We start from the raw sequence: 14,418 nt of genomic DNA, 5'->3' as shown, positions 1-14,418 counted from the left end.
GTGCAAAATTCACCTGCTGACAGTCCATTTTTGCACAGAACCATACTAATTGGAACTTGGGCATATTGGAACTGTATCTTCCAGATATGCCCAAGTTTCAGTTGACATGGTTCTATGCAACGTTAAGGAATGCTTGTGTATTTTCTTTAAATATAAGCCACTGAAGAAAAAAAAGACACATGAATTTTTAAATTAATATATACCTTGTAAATACTTAGGTACCAATATTAACTAACTAAAACGAAAACAAAGATAGCAATACTAATGCCATCTAAAATAGTATTTTGACCAAATGTCAAAAGCAAATGGTTTAGAGCCATTAGACGATAGCATTTATTTGGTAAACACTATAGCAAGTAAATAAGCAAAGCTTAAGATAAGCTAGGGAAAATTGGCAGATACACTACCATTTGGTCTTTGTCATACAATTTAAATTAACCAATAATTATATACAGAAACTGAATGATATCAGGAAGTTTGATTTAAGTGCTATCAGTAAAAATCTATAGAGACAAAGTGCATTATCAGTTAATAAGAAAAAAACCTCAACTAAATTGTCATGTGAAAGACTCTTTATAACTTTTAACGAACTACAGAAATGATCCCTGAAAGTACAGTCTTTCTTTATAGCTTTTAAAATCAAGAAAATCAAACCATACAGGAGTTGACTGATTAAGTTACAGTATTATAAAAGGCAAAACAAGTTGATAAAGTTTTAAGCAACAAAAAATGTGAATAAATATGAAATAGCATAAAACAAGATTAGTCAAAATTATATTAAAGAGGAAAATAATTCTTCAAAGCCTCTGCAAGTTCTAAGCTTGTACACTTAGCAGAACTAAAAATCAGAGTTAAAATGCATTGGATATCTTAAAATCTCAGAATGTAAAGAAAATAGACATCTTAAGTAGTTAAAAATAAGTAGTAGAAATAACCATATTAATTTAGGGGTTCCCCACCCTCTGTCGCAAAATTCATATGTTGAAACCAACCCCCAATGTAATGGTGTTCGGAGGCGCAGCCTTTGGGAAGTGATTAGGTCATGATGGTGGAGCCCTCATGAAAAGCATCAGTGTCCTAAATGAAAGAGACCCAGAGAGAGCTCATGTATCACCCGCGGATACAGAGAAAAGACAGCTGTCTATGAACTAGGAAGCAGGTCCTTATGAGACACTGAATGTGCAGGTGCCTTGATCTTGGACTTGCCAGCCTCCAGAACTAAGAGAAAGGATTTCCTGTTGTTTATAAGCCACCCAGTCTGTGGCATTTTGCCACAGCAGCCCAAATGGACTAAAACATCCCCATCCCTGCCTCTGAAGTAGTGACGGCAATCTTGAAGCATAAGAATGGAAAAGGCAGGCTGAAGTCTTTAGCTTATCTTTGTGGCAAGGCTGAATATATATAAATGGGACTCTCCCATTCAAAAGCTTTTAAAATGACTTTTCTACTACTTGGAGTCAGAAAGAAGTAGGCTTTACAAATCCTTTTCATCAAGTTTTTGACATTGTCATTTTTTTTATTATTACAAAAAGCCAATTCTTTCCTACTCTTTGGATTCTGGAAACAACAGATACTTGAAGCCTGAAAAATATGGAAAGCACCTTGACATGCTCTATTGTCTGTCCTTTCAGTTTGCAAATAAACCATTTCTTACTGTCTGAGCTCATCGCTTTCTACTTTAATTAAAAGCCACCAGTAAGAATCTATCCACATTTCCAATATTCTGTTTTCCAACCGCATTCTCCAGTCTGCCAACTCAATAAACCTTAGTTGAATACCAAAAGGAGTAATTTTACCAAGTTCTTTGCTACTGCATAGCATGGATCTATTAAGATTCATATATTCATATTCTGACAGGAAACACAGATCTCTGGACTGGAGAACAGACCATTTACAGAGCATCATGTATTGGTTTCCCAGGCACATTTCTCCACAGGGTGATGTGATGGGGGTCAGATGTACCCCTGGGTATGCAGCAATGTTGCACAATAGGAGAGCAACCCCCAAATTATGAGACCCAGTTCTTACACAGAGGTGCTAGCACAGCTGTTCATCTTCCCTTCTGTTAATAGTGAACTTATTCTTCTTACTTTCCAGAGTAAAAGATAAGAAAAATTCAGAGAGGAAAAAAAAAGGCATCTATGGATTTATTATCCTGAAATGTGAGCTAATGTCTCCAAGGGGAGAGGTTGAGAGCAGGACAGCCAAGGCATAAATATTCTCTGTATTTATTATAGTTTGTCTATTTCCTTTACTCAGAAGGCTCAGGCAATGGAGAAACATTGAGGAACCCAGGGAGAATTGTCTCCCATAAAGTTCTCCATCTTTCCAATATCTTCCATCACCTTCCTCACTGACCACCATTTCTGACTTCTAAAAACGAAGCCTTGAATCTCACATTTTATTTATGGCAATGATCAACTTCAATGTATCATTTTCTATTAGTTAAGGGAATTATAGCAATTTTAACAAAGAAAGCAAGGAAAACCCGCAGCTCAACATAAATTTACTTCCTGTTCAGACAAATTCAAAATAGGAACAGGGAGGGCAGTGCCTCAATTCCATGATGTCTTCAGGTGTCCAACAAGATGACAGAGTCTGTCATCTTCAACACAAGGTTTCCAAGATTTTCATGGATATCAACACATGGCAGGGTACTGGGGGGAAACCAAGCATTGTTTATGGGAGAATATTTGGTCTGGGCATGGAAACATACACAAGATATCTGCACACGTACACTGAACAGAAGTAAACTACATTACTATACCTAACTGCAAACTTGGAAAATGTTTGAGAATAAGAGGTGGGTTTGCTTAACATCCAGCCAATCTCTGCTGTATTCTCTCTCTGCTTCCGTATTTGCCGTACTTTAAGTCTACTGTCAACATTTGTCACCAAGAACACAAGACCAGACTGCCCAGTGGGTGATTTCAGATACCCTTAAGATCTATTTTTTTTTTTTAACTTCCAATTGAGTCAGTTTCATCAAATAAAGTTCTTGACAGATGAAGATACTGTTACATTTCTCTATAAAATTAAGCATTCTAATGGATTGTTTCTAGTCTCCTAATATAATTGCTCTCTCATAAAGCTCTGGTTTTCCCTGGGAAAACATTAGGCTACTTTAAAAAAAAACTTAATGCTTTTCTGTAAGGTTTGAAATACTTTGTACAGTATTGAATTTGTTTTTCTTTCAATGACATTTCAAGTTAACACTTAACGATAAAATGTGCTTAAATGTACAAAAGCACATTTTTAAACCCTAGGTACCTCTATTAACATATATTTTTAAGAACAAAGAAAAGCAGTCACACGTACAGATAGCCCTAGTTTCTCAGCCAGTGAAGATCTTATAATGCATATAGAATCCACCTATTTTTAACATTTCCAATACTGTTATTGGAAGACTTAACATTGTTCAGGTCATTAACTCTTGTATTGTTTGAACAAATGAATTCAGGAATGAATGAAAGGCAGCCTGGTGTCTGCACAGGAAGCTTATCTAAGTTGGTGGCATGGTCATCCTGGGCTTGGGTGGATAGTACAGAAAAGTAGTTTGTTTCAAGGATGCTGCCCAGTTCAGCCTAGATGTGCAGTCTGGACAGACACAGGCAGCTCCGTCAGTCATACACCAGCTTCTCTACTCTGCTTTCTAAGGGTCCAAAACAATTTAGTAGAAAATAGGAAAAAAAAAGTTAAAGGCTACTAAATATTTTTTTTCTAATTACAAAACAGTGCCTTCATTCTTTAGTGGAAGTACACAAATGTTTACTTAAATTGTTTAAAAAATACTTCATAGCACAGGGAACTGTATTTAATAGCTTTTAAAAACCTATGATGAAAAAGAATATGAAAAAATACATGTATAGCTGAATCACTAGGCTATATCCCAGAAACTAACACAACATTGTTAGTCAATGATACTTCAATAAAAATAGGAATACACATGACACCCAAATAAAATGTGGTATTCTGGATAGGCTCCTGAAACAAAGGACATTAGACAAAAACTAAGGAGTTCTGAATAAAATACATACTTTAGTTAGTGATGCATAAATACTGGTTTATAGAATCATGAATATTAGTTTATTAATTGTACCAAGTATACCATACTAATATGTCAATAATACGAGAAACAAAGTAAAATATATGGCAACTTTGTTATCTTCTCAATTTCAGTAAATTTTAAAATGCTCTAAAAGTAAAGTTATAAATATATGAAATTATACACAAATTATTACACACAGTTGATAAACACTTGCCTGTGAATCTAACATTTGGCCAAGTGTTGCACAGCAAAATGTTAAAATATTATGATCATGACTGATAATGACAATACTTAGGAAGGTCATCGTCGTCATCAGTGTCACGACAGAAGACAGTAAAGCTAACGGCAGGTCACGTCTGAGAAGTCCACTGAAGGAGAAAGTTGTCAGTGCTGACTGACTAGTGATACCTGCTACACATTCTTCCAGTAAAAGAACTTGAGTAACACTCTGGTACTTCCCACTAAGAATTACTTGCTGTTTCAAATAGAGTCCTGATTGATAAAGACAATATCCATGAAATTTCTATATGAGAAAAACTCACAGCATGTTTTTCCTCAGTCATAAGAACAACAGCTAGTTAAAAGTACAGGAGCAAAACATCTTAGGCACGTGCATAACAATATCGAGGGGAAAATCCTGTTAGCAATCCGTGTCCCACGGCCTGCCTGGACTCATGTGAAGAAGCTGATACAAATACATGTAGCAGATGGGGAAGGTGTGAGATGGCAGAATAGGAATACAGTTACAAACATGGATGTCCTCGACATAAAGATGGGAAAGAAAACTGCAAACCTTTACCATGGAATGTCTGGTTTCCTCATTTAACTGATCACTTCCTAGTCCACCCCAAGTCTTGGCAGTTTGCTTGTATTATAGCTGCTTAGGTGAAACAAGTCTATAAATTAATGTCTATCAAGCACCTTATTTTAAAATGTATATTATAGGAAAGTCACAGTGGGAATGGCCATCTTAGGAACTGTTTAGGTTTCTACTTTACCCTCTGGCATCAAGCTCTGTAATTCACATTCTGAGCTTCTCCCAGAGCTCACTTACCCCAGCATCTCTGTGGCTAGTTCCCATTCATGCCAAGGAGTTCCTATCTCAAGCACCTAAATTTCTTTCTGAAGGTGTCTTTGGTCCAGAAGGACAGACAAATTTGGAGGGGGGATGTTAACACCCTCTGTAGCCACCTTCAAAAATGAGAGAGAGAGAAGTCGGAGAATAAATACCCCAGCAACGCTGAGCCTCAGCTGCCCATGGCAATTAGCCAGGTAGGTTCACGAGTAACCCACTCATTAACTAAAACTTGTTCTCCTCCTTTCCTGTCCATCAGTCTCTCATTAGTTCTTCCTATTATATGACCTAACTAACTGAACCATAATCCTTGCTTCAGGACCTATTCCTTGCAGAACACGAATGCAGAAACGTCTTTACTCTTTAAACGGGATAAGAAGTTTAAGACTTTTAGAAATCACTGCTATGTATGCTACAATTCTGAACACGAAAATATAAGAATCATCTATCAGGAAAAATAAATCAATATAAAAAACTATTGACTTGACAAAAAAAGCTAGATATATTAATTCTGATTTCAAAGAGTATTTAAATTGGTCTGTCTTTCACATACACTAATTCTCCAAATTTATTCTCTTATTGTTTGTTTAAAACAATGAATTATTCAAGATACATGAAGACAAAAAAGAAGGTTTTATAAGGATATTTCACTTTTCTCCATCCTTGAACAGAGGGGAAAATGCACAAATATACATTAAATTCAAATGTTAATGCAGTTCCAGTCATTTACCCATAAGAAAGCATATTTTATGCAAACAAAGGATGCATTTCTATTGATTATATCTTATTTGAAAGGTTACATGAAAAATAACCAGAAGTTATAGTAATCATTATTATAGATTTCTACCTTTCTCTATTAACAGTGATAAGGATTATTCCCTCTATAAAATGTTTTTACATTTACCACCCACAGTTCAGTTTATATTAGATGTTTAGTATTTGTAACATGAACAAAATGATCATAGGATAACTTACTTTACTGGAGGAACAGTGGAAGGTACAAAGTTAGGTTAGAAATAAAAGGAGAAGTAACTTTCAGTGAAGATGAACACTTTCACAAAGTTTCTGGAAAATGATACATTTAGGAAGAGAAATATGCTGAAATTCAACAGATTTCTTATTGCTTTGTCCAAAGGAAGCATAAGAGCCCAAACACCAAGTATAACAAAGCAAAGCTGGGGCACAGACGGCAGTCATTCATGGCGCCAAGGACAACATAGAAAACGGTGTCTAACTATCAGCTGAGCAAGGAGTGGCTTAGTAATGTCTAAGATCTCATGAGTTATTTATGGGAGAAATGAGGACAAAGAAATGGTAACCTCTGATCTCACTGAATTTTGTGGTGGTCAATACAGATAATAAAAATGTTTGCTCCTATTTGCTTCTTATTAGTAAATGTGGCACTGGTTTCAATAACATCTATGATTCATGCAGAGCCTGATTTGATAATTCAGTTTTTGTGTTTGGTCATGTTCTAGCCTTAACAGTTTTTGTTCTGTTCTAGGAGCATAGGATACTTACTTGGGACCTCTTAATTCTTGGTTTAAATGGACCATCTTTTTATTATTTGCTGATATAAAGATCTTTGGGTGCCAAAAAATATCTAGATATTCTTCTAGGTAAATTTTAAATACCATGATGTTATAAATTGAATGACTAAGATAATAAACATGTAAAATAATGCACTCTGAGTAATGAGAGAGCAGGAAGTGATGGACAGGTCAAGAAAGTACTCTCTGTAAAGTAGGTATTTGGCTAAATTTCTAAGTAGATTAAATAAGTAAGCAATGTATCTTTCTAGCAATAGAGTACTAGGCAGACAGAAGAGAATTCGTCAACTGAGGTAGAAATTAGTTTGTTGTATGTGTTGGAGAAATAAGAATGCTAGGGTCTTAGATCTTGCTTTCAGGGGAAACCTAGTCTAAGGCACAGGTTTGAATTCAGTAAGTTTGCTTTTGGAAGAGATCTACTGGCCCAGTGGAGGCAAGAAAGAGTGAAAGAGGCAAGTAGAGAAAGCTAATTCAAGAGTGTTATAGATGATCACTGCTGTGAAAACATAGGGTTCAATCCTACTGGGGAGCCTCTTACAAACCATGTAGAGTAGATCTTAGAATTTTCCACAGAGGAACTCAGAATAGGCAACTTAATCCATTAGCATTCATATCATATTGGTCAAGATTCACTCCTAGGATTAGTTCCTTCCTATCTCTGGGTTTGCAAATTCTCAGTGTAGCCTTTCTACGTCAAAGCAGAAGAGAAGCCCTTAAAATTTACATGTAGTTAATATTAGTCACGTATTCTAGCTGTGCCTGGATACAGATGGTTGTTGAAGCAATGACAAGTGTACAAAGGTGGACTGGGGAAGGACTGGGGTCGGATGTAAGGAGAGTTCAATACATGCCACCCTTTGTACTAATCCATTTCAGACCATGGGTGTGGTAAGTCTGACACATTCCAGCCTTCAAGCTGGCTTCATTATCTATGCAGTATTAAATGGCCACAGTTGAGTGAAGCAAGCTTGATAAAACTGGGTTCAGAGACTATATTTAATATTCACCTCTCTTCCACCACCCATTTTAGAGCTTTCTCTCATTTGCACAACACTTCAACATGTCTAGATTTGGGGCTAAGTGGGGTGGTTCTGACCCTTTAACCAAGGAGTTGGGAGTATTCAGTTGCTTTAAACTTGTTGTCACTGGTCATGAAGCATCTAGGAACAACCTTGGGAAAGCCTTGGGACCCAGACATAACTTTCTTCCTGCCACTGCTGTTTGGGGGGCAATCTCGGTATCGTTTGAAGACACTATTTGAAGTCTCTATTTTAATGGTAGAATTTTCTGGCTTTGTAGAAACTGGGTGGCAGATCTCAATTTCTACTATGTAACCAAGTTAGACATATGCTCAGCAGATCCATTTTTTTCTTGCTATAGAAGTCAAGTAACACTCTAGTTAACTCACCATCTATCTCAACAGTAGGAATGTAATGATTAATCATGACTACAGATCCACCTGGTTAACTCTTTAATCTTGATGTTCACTATGAAAACTCCCTTGAGAAGATCTCTGATGATAAACACTGACCTGTTGGTCTCTTCAATTTCAGAATACATCCCCAGCGGTATTACTAGAGGGCCAAGTCCCATGGAAAATCTGCTAATGTCAACCTTGACCTAGAGGAGGAAGCACCAATGCACTGTTCAGAGATGGAAGTGTCTCCCTTAGCAGTTGAATTCTTACTGTTTGCAAAATCAATATTCTGAGACTTCATGTGGAACATACTTCAGTGATAGATGACCCCATCTCACATATTGGATTCCTTCTGAATTGCTCACCTACCCTAGTCTTCATACACTGTTCTAATTACTTTGTTTCTTTCACTATAGACCATCAGTATTTCCAAGATTTAAAAAGCAACTCTAAGCATTGTCTCCAGGTGTCCCTGACAAAACATTAAAACACTTGAGCCACAAGAGAGTGCCCCCTTGTCAGTAATAAGCTATATATTTTGTAGTCTTGGCCCACACCCAACTTCCCAAATACACCCCAAACATGTGCTCCCTGGTATTTTCTGGTATTTTCTGGTCACTTTAGTACTTGGGTGTACTTGTCATTTTCCTCCTGGAGAAATTGCTGTATTATCTGGTCTTTGCTTGGTTTCACCTGTCCCTACTTACAGATGAGGACACAATAAGGAGAAATGAACCCAAATATTGAATAATCCAGCACAATTTATCAAGGCATTAACACCAGATAAGGCCTGCACTGGAACTCCAAGTGGAGGAAAGTATTTAGTATGGAGTAAGGAGCTGCTTCTTCCAAATAAGATACATAATATAGAATTCAAAATCCTCAGGCTTTTTCACCTAATTGCCCACACCTTGGGTCTCTAGGACATCCTTTTTTTTTTTTTTCAAATATGGTCTCTTCTTTGGCATAGGAGACCCATGGAGGCTGTTTGTTCAAAATCCTTTGTAGTTCAAGTACTTTTATATTTGACCCCAGGTGTAGATTTACATCAACTGCTTTTTTACCAGAGGATTGATAGCTGGCTAATTTAAACCTGTTATTTTGGGGGCTTCTAAAAATGTAAACAAAAGGTTGGCTAATTCCATAGCCCTTCATATTATTATTGCTAATATATTGATAACAAGTATGTTGTATTGCACAGACCAATGTTTCATGTTATATCTGTACCAAATTCCATTCTACCTCCTGCTACAAATCTTAGTAATGATCATACTACTACATGCCAAGAATTAACACCACTCCAGGGAACCCTGGCAGTTAGAACCTAATTAGGAGGTGGATCCTAGGATAACATCACTCACCTTCACGAAAAGTGTTACTACTGTTACTAATTGCTTTAGGGTTACCCTAAAGGAAGAGCCTGATGAAAGGGTTAACACGCAGGTGGAGTAGGAATGAAAGGCTAGGAAAAGGGTAATGGTGATATAGGGAAGGAGGGGAAGCCAATCCAAGGATGGGTGAGTAATTCTGCCATCATAATGGGGCAATTGAGACAATCTCTCCGAGAACCTCTGAGGAGTATAAAATACACTTCAGAACTGTCCAATAAGGCTAGAAGGATACTTAGTTGTAAACATCAGTCCCCACTAGTCACAGGTTATAGTATAAAGTTTTAAAAGTCTAGCATGTTTATATGTCCCCTGTATCATTACTTACGTAACGCCCCTCTTTATCTCTGAAAAACTTCCCTTGCTTTGAAATTTGTTCTATCTCAAATGACTATAGCTTCTCCTACTTTCTTTTGATTGTTGTTAGAGCATAGTGTATTTTTCTCCTTCCAAGTACTTTAAGTTTCTATGTGTCTTTATACTTAAAGTAGGTTTCTTGTAGATAATATATAGTTCAGTCTTATTCTCTTATCCATTCTGAAAATCTGACTTTTAATTAGTGCATTTGGACCACTGTTGTTTAAAGTGATTACGGACATAATTGGATTAACATCTACCATATTTCTTACTGGGTGTTTGTTGTTTTTTCTTTGTTTCCACTTTTGTCTTCTACTATTTTTCGGCCTTTGTAGTTTCAATTGACTATTTTGTATGATTTCATTTTCTCTCCTTTATCAGCTTATCAGTTACACTTTATTTTTTTAATGGCTGACCTAGAGTTTGCAATATACATTTATAGCTAATCCCAGTCTACTTTTCAACAATCCTATACTACTTCAGGGGTAGTCGGGTAACTTATAATAAAACAATCTTAGTTTTTCCTTTCGTCTCTTGTGTCACTGCTCTCATTCATTTCACTTATGTATAACAATAGTAGACATATATCTGAATATACAAACATACATAATTGAATATACTGTTGCATTATTGAGCTGTTATCTATTAAATCAATTAACTATAAGAAAAGTTTGTTACATTCACTTATTCCTCCTCCACTGCTCTTCTTTTATGTAGATCTGAGATTCTGAGCAATATCAACTTCCTTCTCTCTAAAGAACTTTCAACATTTCTTGCAAGAAAAGTCTACCAACAAATTCCCTTAGTTTGTTTGTCTGAGAAAGTGTTTATTGTTTTCACTTTTGAAGGACAATGTTTTAGAGTACAGAATTCTAGGTTGGTGGTTTTTCTCTCAACATTTTAAATATACTACTTCACTCTTCCTGCTTGCATGGTTTCCAAAGAGAAGCTGGGTGTAATTCTTATCTTTTTCTTCTACAAGTAAGGTGTTATCTTTTTCCTCTGGATTGTTTCATGATTTCTTTCTCTTTGATTTTCTGTAGTTTGAGAGTGATATGCCTAAGTGTATTTTTGTTTGTTTTTTTCATGTGTGTGTGTTTTTTCGTTAAGGGGAAGGCATTTACCCTGTTTGGGATTCTTGTGGCTTCCTGGATCTGTAGCTTGGCATCTCACATTTATTTGGAGAAACTCTCAGTCACTGTTTAAAAATGTACCTTCTCTTCTTTCTCTTTCTTCTCCTCTGGTGTTCTCATTATGTGTGTATGTTATACCTTATACTGTCCCACAGTTCATATGGTGTTTTTGTTGTTTTCTTTGCTTTTCAGTTTTAGAGGTTTTGGAGATATACCTAAACTCTGAGATTATTTCCCCAGCTTGTCAATAGACAAGTAGAATATTATTCTACTAGGCAAACCAAAAACATTCTTAATTTTTCTTAGTTTTTTTTTTTGTCTGTAGCATTGTTTGGTGGTAGGTGAAGGGGTTCTTCCTTAGGACGTCCATCTTTCTGTTGTCTGTTTGATCTTGAATGCTATCTACTTTATCCATTAGAACCCTTAGCATACTGTTCTAAAACCATGGTCTGATAATTCCAGCATCCTTGTGGTGTCTGGTTTTGATACTTTTCCTGTCTGTTCAAACTGTGCTTTTTGCTTTATGCCCTGTAGTTCTTGATAGTTGAACATAATGTATTAAGTAAAAGCAACTGCTGTAAACAGAACTTTGATAATATTGTAGAAAAATGTATAGGAGAAGAAAACATTCTTATAGTCTTAGAATTAGATTTTAGTCTTTTAGGGACACTATGCCACTGGCCAGTGAAATTCACAGATGTTTCTCAGTTCTTCCTCCCTTAGGTGAGAACAGATTGCTAGAGTGGAAGTAGTTGGCTATTTTGGTTCCCCTGGGTCCGTCAGTCTCTGGTAATACCTCTGCATGTTAAGTTCTGGTTAACTAGTTTCTCCTGAGGGCAAGCCTCGTTAAGTATGGAGTGCTCCAGCATATTTCACAATGATTATTTTTCCTCTCCTCCTGCTGCACCCAAGAAGGAATTTCCCCTCTATTGTTTATTATAAGAAAACTGATTAAACTTCTGAAAGTAAACCTCACACAACAGTGGCATCTCCCTATGACTGGGTCCCCCTGGAGTTTGTAATTGTGAGTTTTCAGCACGAAGCCCTGAGTAACTCACCAACTTCAGTTCCGGTTTTCCTATGGCAGCACTGGTTCCCAGGGCTGTTTTCACCCCCAAGTCTCTGCTCTAGTAAACAGAGACTCCCTGTATTCACCTCTGTCTCTCAAATCTCGGGGACAGTGATTTGTCTTCCATCTTCTTCTTTCTTACAGATTTAAGAAGAGTTGTTAATTTTCCAGTCTGTTCAGCATTTCACTTGTTCTTAGGATGCAATGCCTTCTAAGCTCCTTAGGTAAGGCAGCAGAAATCAGAAGTCCAGCTGGACTTAGAATTTTATTTGACAGTTTTGGGGAAGGCTTTTTTTTTTTTTTTTTTTTTTGGTGTGGTGTCAACAGGAAAAGGACATGACCTAATTTATATACTTAAAATATGACTCTGGGTAGAAAATAAAGAGTGGCAGTAAGGAGATCGAAAGAAGGCTGCACAAGTAGTTCAAACAGGAGAGTGGCTAGTGGCAGCTGGATGTAGCGGAGATCCACTTAATAGGATGCAAATTTTGGAAGTAGGGCTGGCCTGTGGTGTGGAGAGAAAGTAAGACCATAAGAGTGACCCTGAGGTTTTTTTTTACTTTCTTCTCTCAATAAACTGAATAATTTTCAGGGTGATACACTGATATGTAGAAGACTGGTATATGGGAATGTTGATTTGAATTTTCTTTTTAGAACTGCGAGAGACAGTTATTTCACGGACATTCAAGTAGAGGTGGGAGATGAAAAGTTGTATACAGAAGTAAAGCTCCAGGAGAAATCGGGGTTTGAATTCACAAACTGTCAGTAAATAGATTTACTTGAAGCTGTGGGAATTTGAGATCACTGGAGAAGAGTGTAGGGAGTGAACAGAAAAGGCCTGAGGATAGATTCTTGGAGAATCTCAGTGTCTACGTGGATTGGAAAGAAATTCTAATGTTTATTAAAAGAGTGAGGGGAAAGTAGTCAGTAAATTTGATGAAAAACCAGGAGACATCTTATCTCAGAAATCAAGTAAAGAAAATGCTCAATGAGGGAGGCACTCAATTTTTTTTCCAAATACTGTTTAAATGAACCAAATTTATGGTAAGAATTTGAAAAATGGAAAGATTATTGAGTGATTTCAGTGGTTTTGACCTTAACTGCAGAGGTTGAGAAGATAAAGGAAGAGTTAGTGGAGATGGTCAATATATATGTATATATGTCTTAGAGACAGAGACACACATATTCCTTACAATTTTCCTTTAATAAATAAGAACAAGTTTATCCGTTTATCCTATCTTACCGTTAACTTTTAACTACCACATAAAGGAGCTCTGACTAGCCTCCTGGATAACAAGACACGTGGCCCAGCTCCCTCCAATATTTGTCAAGAGCCTGTTGAGGACCAGTCATGTGAGCTAATCCATCACACACCACCCGGCTCTTAGCTGACCTGCCTTCTGTGTAAGCTGCCAGCCAAGAGCAGCAAGGCTGGCCCAGTCGAGAAAGACTTCCCAGCCAACCCACAGAATGAGTAGCTAAATACATGAATACTGCTTGAAGCCACTGACATTTTGGATGTAGTTTGTTATACAGCAAAAGATAATTAGGAGAAACATTGCAATCTTAAGTGTCATTGATCTGAGGGATGGCAGGTGGTGATGACTGGAAAAAGCAGTGAAGAAACTATTAAGCAAGACTCGAAAAATGGTGAATCATCTGTTCATGGAAACTAGAGAAATCAATGAGGAAATTATACAGCAAACTGCAAAAAGGATGCCCCACATTGTTCTTTAGTAGAACAGCTGGCAAAGCTATGGCCCACTCCACTTTGAAGCATGTGTGTAATGCACACGTCTAGTCATCCTTGTGTATACTGTGTCTGTGAGGAAGGGTGCAAGTAACTCGTCTCTCTCACTCAATAGAAACACATCCAGGTTGTCTTTTAAATATGACTTTAGATCAAAAGGTTTTGTACTTCAACCCTAAGGGCAGAACTGCATGAGGCATTTTAGGTCTCTGGGATAAGACTGAGTATATTTTCCATGTGAGAGAAAAGTAAGTTACAGCCAGAGGATGGTTGTGATCGATGACCAAATGCCCACAAACTCCTTCCTTTCTACGAACAGTATGAATAGGTGCAGGCATGGCGCCACTTCTTGCACCTGCAACAGTCATATGACTTTCTTTGACCAATTTACTTTACTAGCAAATGATGCAAGCAAAGGCTTAACAAGAACTTGTACACTGGGGGTGTCTTCTCTTACAGTTGTTGTAACCAAGCAATCACTACTTGAAGAAATGCAAGCCAGCTTGCTGAATTGTAAGAGAAACTCAGATGCCTCTATCACCCCATTAAATAGCCTACAAACGCCGTATGTGTGAATGAGGACACCCTTGATTATTCAGACACAAGGCAACCTATGAGTTGGCAACAGCTG

The 14,418-nt window shown here is 37.1% G+C and overlaps 1 pseudogene; it reads right to left on the bottom strand.

The window, feature by feature from the left end:
- Nucleotides 1-521: 521 nt before the first annotated feature.
- On the bottom strand, nucleotides 522-621 carry LOC116666678 (annotated as a pseudogene).
- Between the last annotated feature and the right edge of the window lie 13,797 nt (nucleotides 622-14,418).

Source organism: Camelus ferus, chromosome 1, assembly GCF_009834535.1.
Source record: "Camelus ferus isolate YT-003-E chromosome 1, BCGSAC_Cfer_1.0, whole genome shotgun sequence".
NCBI classification, from domain to species: domain Eukaryota; kingdom Metazoa; phylum Chordata; class Mammalia; order Artiodactyla; family Camelidae; genus Camelus; species Camelus ferus.
The sequence above is the reverse complement of the archived record's forward strand: the minus strand, read 5'-3'. Positions and strand labels throughout refer to the sequence as shown.